This window comes from Myotis daubentonii, chromosome X (assembly GCF_963259705.1).
Source record: "Myotis daubentonii chromosome X, mMyoDau2.1, whole genome shotgun sequence".
Classification (NCBI taxonomy): domain Eukaryota; kingdom Metazoa; phylum Chordata; class Mammalia; order Chiroptera; family Vespertilionidae; genus Myotis; species Myotis daubentonii.
Window position 1 is genome coordinate 74,542,132 of NC_081861.1, and position 8,281 is coordinate 74,550,412.

General features: G+C 40.1%; 1 pseudogene; it reads right to left on the bottom strand.

The window, feature by feature from the left end:
• Nucleotides 1-346: 346 nt before the first annotated feature.
• Nucleotides 347-994, bottom strand: LOC132224605 (ferritin heavy chain-like; annotated as a pseudogene).
• Between the last annotated feature and the right edge of the window lie 7,287 nt (nt 995-8,281).

The following is an 8,281-nucleotide window of genomic DNA, read 5'->3' on the forward strand; positions in this document are numbered from 1 at the left end:
TGAACATTTATCCATATTCCATTATCCATTATCCTTATTCCTAGGGCCCAAGACTATCCACCTCAGCCCATCCCACTTCCTTACACCACATGGTTTTTAGGAGCAAAATTAATTTTTTTTCCAGGCTTCCACAAAACACCTCCTCCTTCCAACCAGGGAACCACAGAATAACTCCTTCTTTCATCAATGGAGATCCTGAGCTGCATGTAATTGGGGCATGGATGGGTGGAGACTCCTGGATACTTTTTAAAAACTTAAAAGGTGAGGGTTTTTGCACAAAGGAATCAAAGACTTTCATTTATTTAAGAACCAATAACTTATTTTGAAGAAATGTTAAAACTTGACATTAAAAATTAAGTGAACGTTTTGCAAGGGCAATATAGTAATATGCATGCTCAATATGGTGACCAGGGGAAGTCACCCCATGGCTATGAAGAAGGCAGTCCAGGCTCAGTTCTTTGCTGGCACCGAGGGTGAGCTTGTCAAAGAGGTATTCTGCCAGGCCAGATGTCTGGCTCCCATCTTGCACAGGTGGGTGATATAGTCCCCCAACTCTTTGATGAACTTCACCTGTTCCTGTAGATAGTGACTCTCCAGGAAGTTGCACAGGTGGGCATCCTTCTTCTTGGTGGCCAGCTGGTACAGATTGAGCAGGCTCTGCTTCACTCTCTTGCCAGGCACCTGGCAAACTCCATGGCCCTCAGGCTGCTTTCCCATTCATCCTGCTGTGGCTTGTGGATGTCCTCCAGGAGGAGGCAACTCCCTCACTGGTTCTGCAGTCACACCAGCCTCTTGGCCTGCTCCCTATCCTTGATAGATCACTGCTGGAAAACTGGACATAGTGATTCAAGGCCACGCCATCATAATCAAAGTAAAAGGCCATGGACATGTACACTTAAGCAGCATAGAGCTCCAGGTTGATCTTGTGGTTTCCAGCAGCCTCGCAGTCTGAGTGGTAGTTCTGGTGTACATACAAGGGTGGTGGGGATGCCATTTCTGGAGGTGCAGGGCACCAAGACCAAGGCATTGCAGAATCAGGGTTTGCAGGGTTACAGTGGCCGGGTTTCAGATTTACGCTGTGGGGTGAGTGTTCCCAGGGTAGGTGGCCAGTGCAGCTGGAGACAGGCATGTTCAGGTGTTAGACAGCAGGTCACTAGTGGTTGGCGGGTTGGCGGTTGGCTCTTAGGTGGGACCAGAAGAAGTGACCTTTACTCAAGAGCATTGGGGGAAGGGTGAGGGAAGATCCACTACAAGAGGCATGGGGGTGTGAGGGGGGCCCAAGAAGTCTGGCAGCATTGACGTTTTCCAGGTTTCATCCCAGTCTGGGTGAGTAGGGTGTCTCAGTGCTGGACATTTGGTGTATATAATATTTTAAAATGTTCATGAATATAAGTGCAACTGCTGTGAGTAAATCAATTGCATTTTTTGAGCAACCTATTTGAATATTGTCCTAATGTGATTGTTTCATTAATCATAGCCCTTTTGTGGTATCATTGGTTACATTTACTATCACAAAGTTTTATTTGAATGACTTCAACATCCATACTAATGACAATTCTGATACCTTATTCAGTTCCTAGACTTATTATTCCAGTGATCTCCGCTATTCTCCTATTCATCAACTTCACACTTCTCAATGGGCAGGGCAAGGCCTCCAAAGTCTCAGTGACTCCTTAACCCTCTCCATCTTTCACTCTTTTTGAAGTTGCTCTTCACTCGCTTTATTCTCTCACCTCTTAATCTTTCAGTGCAGCCCTAGAAACACATTCTTTCTGCCCTGTCTGCACCCCAATGTGGACCGTTTCAATGACTGCATCACTGACATCTTAGGTTTGTTCCCTTATTTCACCTGGCTTGCCAATTTCTTTCCTCTTGGCTAAGTACAGACTCCACTCTTCTCTGACAAGAAACAAACATTTTAGGTGCATTCTTAGGGAAAGCACTCAATAATGTGGATGCATTTATACCCTCCAGCCTCATTTGTACTTCCATTGCCATTCAGCAAGGCTTTGTTTTTAAGTTTTCAATTGTGTTCTGAGGAATGAGCCACAGTGGTTGGGAATACCACTGATCTCAAATGGCCATTTATTCATTTATTCATTCAACAAATATTTATTGATTACCTAAAATGGTCTAGCATTTGTGCATCTATACTAATAAAAGAGTAATATGCTAATTGGACCAGACATCTTTCCGGACGTCCTTCCAGACAAAGCCACAGTGGTGGGGGCCGAGACAGAGGTTGTTAGGGGTGACCAGGCCAGCAGGGGAGAGCAGTTAGGATGAGCGGACCAGCAGGGGAGAGCAGTTAGGGTGAGGAGACCAGCAGGGGAGAGCAGTTAGGGGGATCGGGCCAGCAGGAGAGAGCAGTTAGGGGCAATCAGACTGGCACGGGATCAGTTAGGGGTGATTGGTAAGGCAGGCAGAGAGGTTAGGAATGATCAGGCAGACAGGCAGGTGAGTGGTTTGGAGCCAGTGGTCCTGGATTGCAAGAGGAATCCCTGATTGGAGAAGGTGCAGGCTGGGCTGAGGGACACCCCCCCCCCCCAACCCCTGTGCACAAATTTCGGGCACAGGGCCTCTAGTATATTCATAACAAAGAGATATTAAGTCTGTTCCCATAGGATTTGTATTCTAGTGAAGAAGCAGATAAAAACAAACATAAAACTGCCGTCTTTCTCTCCTTATTTTCCGAAGTAAATACACACAAGATATTACACATGTATATGGAAATTAAAAAGAGTAAATATATTCTTAGAATTCAAGGATATTAGAGTGGAAGGCATAAGACCAACATCTTTTTATAGTATTTATAATTAATTTATTATGCATTAATTCAACAAGCATTTATATACTCCAAATGTGTATTGGACACTATAATTCTGGAAATACACAGAATAATCAAATGTGGTCTCTGTACTCAAGGTACAAGACAGAGTAACAGAATATTATACGTGTTCTCAGATGGTTTTATAATTATGAATAAAGGGCCTATTTTCACTTAAAGTAGTTACATACCCATTGCTTTAATTAATATACCTTTTTTGAGGTGTTCATTTCTCTGGAAGCTTATGCTCTTTTTTTTAATGAACCAAACACATCGCATTTTTAGAGTAAATAACAAAGACCCATTTTACCAGCTTTACTTTTTAAACCTAAGCTTAACATTACACATTATTTTTATTTATTGCTTAAAGTATTACAAAGGGTATTACATATGTGTCCATTTATTTCCCCTTGCCCTATACAGTCCCCTAGCCTCCCCTATCCCCCAGTGTCTTATGCCCATTGGTTATGCTTATATGCATGCATACAAGTCCTTTAGTTGATGTCTTACCCCCCTACCTCCTGCCCCCCAACCCTCCCCGGCCTTCCCGCTGCAGTTTGACAATCTGTTTGAGGCAGCTCTGCCTCTGTATCTATTATTGTTCAAAAGTTTATAATGGTCTCTAGTATCCATGAATGAGTGAGATCATGTGGTATTTTTCCTTCATTGACTGGCTTATTTCACTTAGCATAATGCTCTCCAGTTCCATCCATGCCGTTGCAAATGGTAAGAGTTCCTTCCTTTTTACAGCAGCATAGTATTCCATCGTGTAGCTGTACCACAGTTTTCTAATCCATTCATCTACTGATGGGCACTTAGGCTGTTTCCAGATCTTAGCTATGGTGAATTGTGCTGCTATGAACATAGGGGTGCATAATTCCTTTCTGATTGGTGTTTCTGGTTTCTTGGGATATATTCCTAGAAGTGGGATCACAGGGTCAAATGGGAGTTCCATTTTCAGTTTTTTGAGGAAACTCCATACTGTCTTCCATAGTGGCTGCACCAGTCTGCATTCCCACCAGCAGTGCACAAGTGTTCCTTTTTCTCCACATCCACTCCAGCACTTGTCGTTTGTTGATTTGTTGATGATAGCCAGTCTGACAGGTGTGAGATGGTACCTCATTGTTGCATTGATTTGCATCTCTCAGATGATTAGTGACTTTGAGCATGTTTTCATATGTCTCTTGGCTTTCTGAATGTCCTCTTTTGAAAGCTGTCTATTTAGATCCTTTGCCCATTTTTTGATTGGATTGTTTATCTTCCTTTTGTTAAGTTGTATGAGTTCCCTATAAATTTTGGAAATTAGGCCCTTATCAGATATGACATTGGCAAATATGTTTTCCCACACAGTGGGTTTTCTCATTGTTTTGTTGATGGTTTCTTTTGCTGTGCAGAAGCTTTTTATTTTGATGTAGTCCCATTTGTTCATTTTTTCTTTAGTTTCAAGTGCCCTAGGAGCTGTATCAGTGAAGAAATTGCTTCGGCATATGTCTGAGATTTTGTTGCCTTTGGATTCTTCTAGAATTTTTATGGTTTCCTGTTGTACATTTAAGTACTTTATCCATTTTGAGTTTATTTTTGTGTATGGTGTAAGTTGGTGGTCTAGTTTCATTTTCTTGCATATACCTGTCCAATTTTCCCAACACCATTTATTGAAGAGACTATCTTGGCTCCATTGTATGTTCTTGCCTCCTTTGTCAAATATTAATTGAGCATATTGGTTCGGGCCGATTTCTTGGCTCTCTATTCTATTCCATTGATCTATATGCCTATTCTTGTGCCAGTACCAGGCAGTTTTGAGAACAGTGGCTTTGTAATACAACTTGATATCTGGTATTGAGATCCCACCTACTTTGTTCTTTTTCAGGATTGCTGCAGTTATTCGGGGTCTTTTTTTAGTCCAGATGAATTTTTGGAGAGTTCGTTCTAGATCTCTGAAGTATGCCGTTGGTATTTTAATGGGAAGTGCGTTTAATTTATAGATTGCTTTGTGTAGTATGGACATTTTAATGATGTTGAGTCTACCAATCCATGAACTCGATATGTTCTTGCATCTGTTTATGTCTTCCCCTATATCTTTTTCAACGTCCTGTAGTTTTCTGAGTAGAGGTCTTTTACCTCTTTAGTTAAGTTTATTCCTAGGTAGCTTAATTTTTTTGGTGCGATGGTAAATGGGATTGTTTTTATGATCTCTCTTCTGAAAGTTCACTATTGGTGTATAGAAATGCCTCAGATTTCTTGGGGTTAATTTTGTATCCTGCTACATTGCCAAATTCATGTATTAAGTCTAGTAGCTTTTTGATGGAGTCTCTAGGGTTTTGTATGTATAATATCATGTCGTCTGCAAATAAGGACAGTTTTACTTCCTCTTTTCCAATTTGGATGCCTTTTATTTCTTCTACTTGCCGAATTGCAGTTGCTAACACTTCCAGTACTATGTTGAACAGGAGTGGTGAGAGTGGGCATCCCTGTCTTGTTCCTGTTCTTAGGGGAAATGGTGTTAGTTTTTGTCCATTCAGTATGATGTTGGCTGTGGGCCTGTCATATATGGCTTTTATTATGTTGAGGTATGATCCTTCTACTCCCACCTTACTGAGAGTTTGTATCAAAAATGGGTGTTGAATTTTGTCAAATGATTTTTCTGCATCAATTCATATGACCTTGTGTTTTTTTTCTTTCAACTTGTTTATGTGATGTATCATGATTATTGATTTGCGGATATTGTACCATCCTTGCATCCCTGGGATAAATCCTACTTGGTCATGGTGTATGATCTTTCTGATTTACTGCTGGATCCGATTTGCTAAGATTTTGAGGATTTTGGCATCTATGTTCATGAGGGATATTGGCCTGTAATTCTCTTTCATTGTGTTGTCTTTACCTGGTTTTGGTATTAGGGTGATGCTGGCTTCATAGAATGAGCTTGGAAGTGTTCCTTCCTCTTGAATTTTTTGTAGTAGTCTGAGGAGGATAGGTTTTAGTTCTTCCTTGAATGTTTGGTAAAACTCCCCTGTGAAGCCGTCTGGTCCTTGGCTTTTGTTTGATGGAAGCTTTTTGATGACTGCTTCAATTTCTTCCATAGTTATTGGCCTACTGATATTTTTAGATTATTCCTGATTCAGTTTTGGAATGTTGTATTTTTCTAGAAATTTGTCCATTTCCTCCATGTTGTCTAGTTTGTTGGAGTAGAGTTGTCCATAGTATTTTTTAACAATCATTTGAATTTCTGTGGGTTCTGTTGTTATTTCGCCTCTATCGTTTCTGATTTTGTTTATATGGGTCTTTTCTCTTTGCTTCTTGGTGAGTCTGGCTAGAGGTTTGTCAATCTTGTTTATCCTTTCAAAGAACCAGCTCTTTGTTTCATTGATTTTCTGTATTGTTTTTTATTTTTTGGTCTCTATGTCATTTATTTCTGCTCTAATCTTTATTATCTCCTTCCTTCTGCTCACTCTGGGGTTTTCTTGTTGCTCTCTTTCTAATTCTTTGAGTTGTAGAGTTAGATGATTTACTACCATTTTTTCTTGTTTTTTGAGATAGGCCTGTAGAGCTATAAACTTCCCTCTCAGGACTGCTTTCATTGTGTCCCATAGGTTTTGGATTGTTGTGTTTTCATTGTCATTAGTTTCCAGGATGTTTCTAATTTCTTCTTTGATCTCATTGGTAACCCAATCAATATTTAATAGCATGCTATTCAGCTTCCAGGTGTTTGAGTATTTTGGGTTGTTTTTATTGTAGTTTATTTCTAATATTATGCCATCGTGGTCTGCGAAGACGCTTTTAATGATTTCAATCTTCTTGAATTTGGGGAGACTTTGTTTGTGACCTAATATCTGGTCTATTTTTGAATATGTATTATGAGCACTTGAGTAGAATGCATATTCCGTGGCATTGGGGTGACGTATTCTGAAGATGTCTATTAAGTCCACCTGATCTAGTGAGTCATTTAGGATTGCTGTATTTTTGCTGATTGTTTGTCTAGAGGATTTATCCAGTGCTGTCAGTGGTGTATTGAAGTCCCCTACTATGATTGTATTGTTGTCGATCTTTCCTTTGATATCTTCCAGGAATTTTCTTATGTATGTGGGTGCTCCTGCATTGGGTGCATATATGTTTACCAGGGTTATATTTTCTTGTTGTATTGATCCCTTTAGTATTATGAAGTGGCCTTCCTTATCTCTTGTTATCGCCTTCACTTTGAGGTCTATTTAGTCCGATATAAGTATTGTTACCCCAGCTTTCTTTTCCTTTCCATTTGCCTGAAATATATTTTTCCATCCTTTCACTTTCAGTCTGTGTGAGTCCCTTCTAATGAGGTGGGTTTCTTGTAGACAGCAGATGTATGGGTCATGTTTTTTTATCCATTCAGCCACTCGATGTCTTTTGGTTGGAGCATTTAGTCCGTTTACGTTTAAAGTTATTATTGAAAGGTATTTGTTTGTAGCCATTTCTTTTTTTGTGTGGCTGTTTTCTTTATGAGCTTTTTATTTCTTCTTTTTATACCAGTCCCTTTAGCATTCCTTGCATTTCTGGCTTGGTGGTGATAAACTCCCTTAGCCTTATTTTGTCTGTGAAGCTTCTTATTTCCACTTCAAGTTTGAATGATAGCCTTGCTGGATAGAGTATTCTTGGATTCAGTCCTTTGCTTTGCATCACTTTGTAAATTTCAGTCCATTCTTTTCTGGCCTGATGTGTTTCTGTTGAGAAATCATTTGACAGTCTAATGGGAGATCCCTCGTATGTAACTTTCTGTCTCTCTCTTGCTGCCTGTAAGATTCTCTCTTTGTCCTGAACATTTGCCATGGTAATTATGATGTGTCTTGGTGTGGGTCTTTTCGGGTTCACCTTGTTTGGGACTCTCTGGGCTTGTGTGACTTTTTTCTTCCCCACCTCAGGGAAGTTTTCTGATATTAATTCTTCTAATAGGTTTTCTAATCCTTGTTCATCTTTCTGTTGTTCTGGTACCCCTATTATTCGTATGTTGTTTCATTTCATGTTGTCCCAAAGCTCCCTTAGGCTCTCCTCCTGTCTTTTAATTTTTTTCTCCAATTGCTGTAAATTTTGGGTGTGTTTTGCTTCCTTGTCTTCTACTTCACTAATTCGGTCCTCCGTTTCTCCTAGTCTACTCTTGATACTTTCAATGGTGTTTTTCATTGCAGCTATATCACTTTTCATTTCTTCTTGGGTCTTACTTAAGTTGTTGATTTTTTCATCTGTTTCTTCTAGCTTCTTGCAGAGGTTGTCCATTTTTTCCTCCATCCGGTTTTTGCACTCTAGGACCCTTATTCTGAATTCTTTTTCTGTCATGTTGCATGCCTCTGTATTACTTAGCTGCTTTTCTGGAGAGTCCTCCTTCTCTTTCCTTTGGGGGTTTCTTTGTCTACCCATGTTTGATCTAACTGACATATATAGACGTTGAGTCGTTCAGTGGCTGCTCCCTTGGTGGCAGTGACTCCT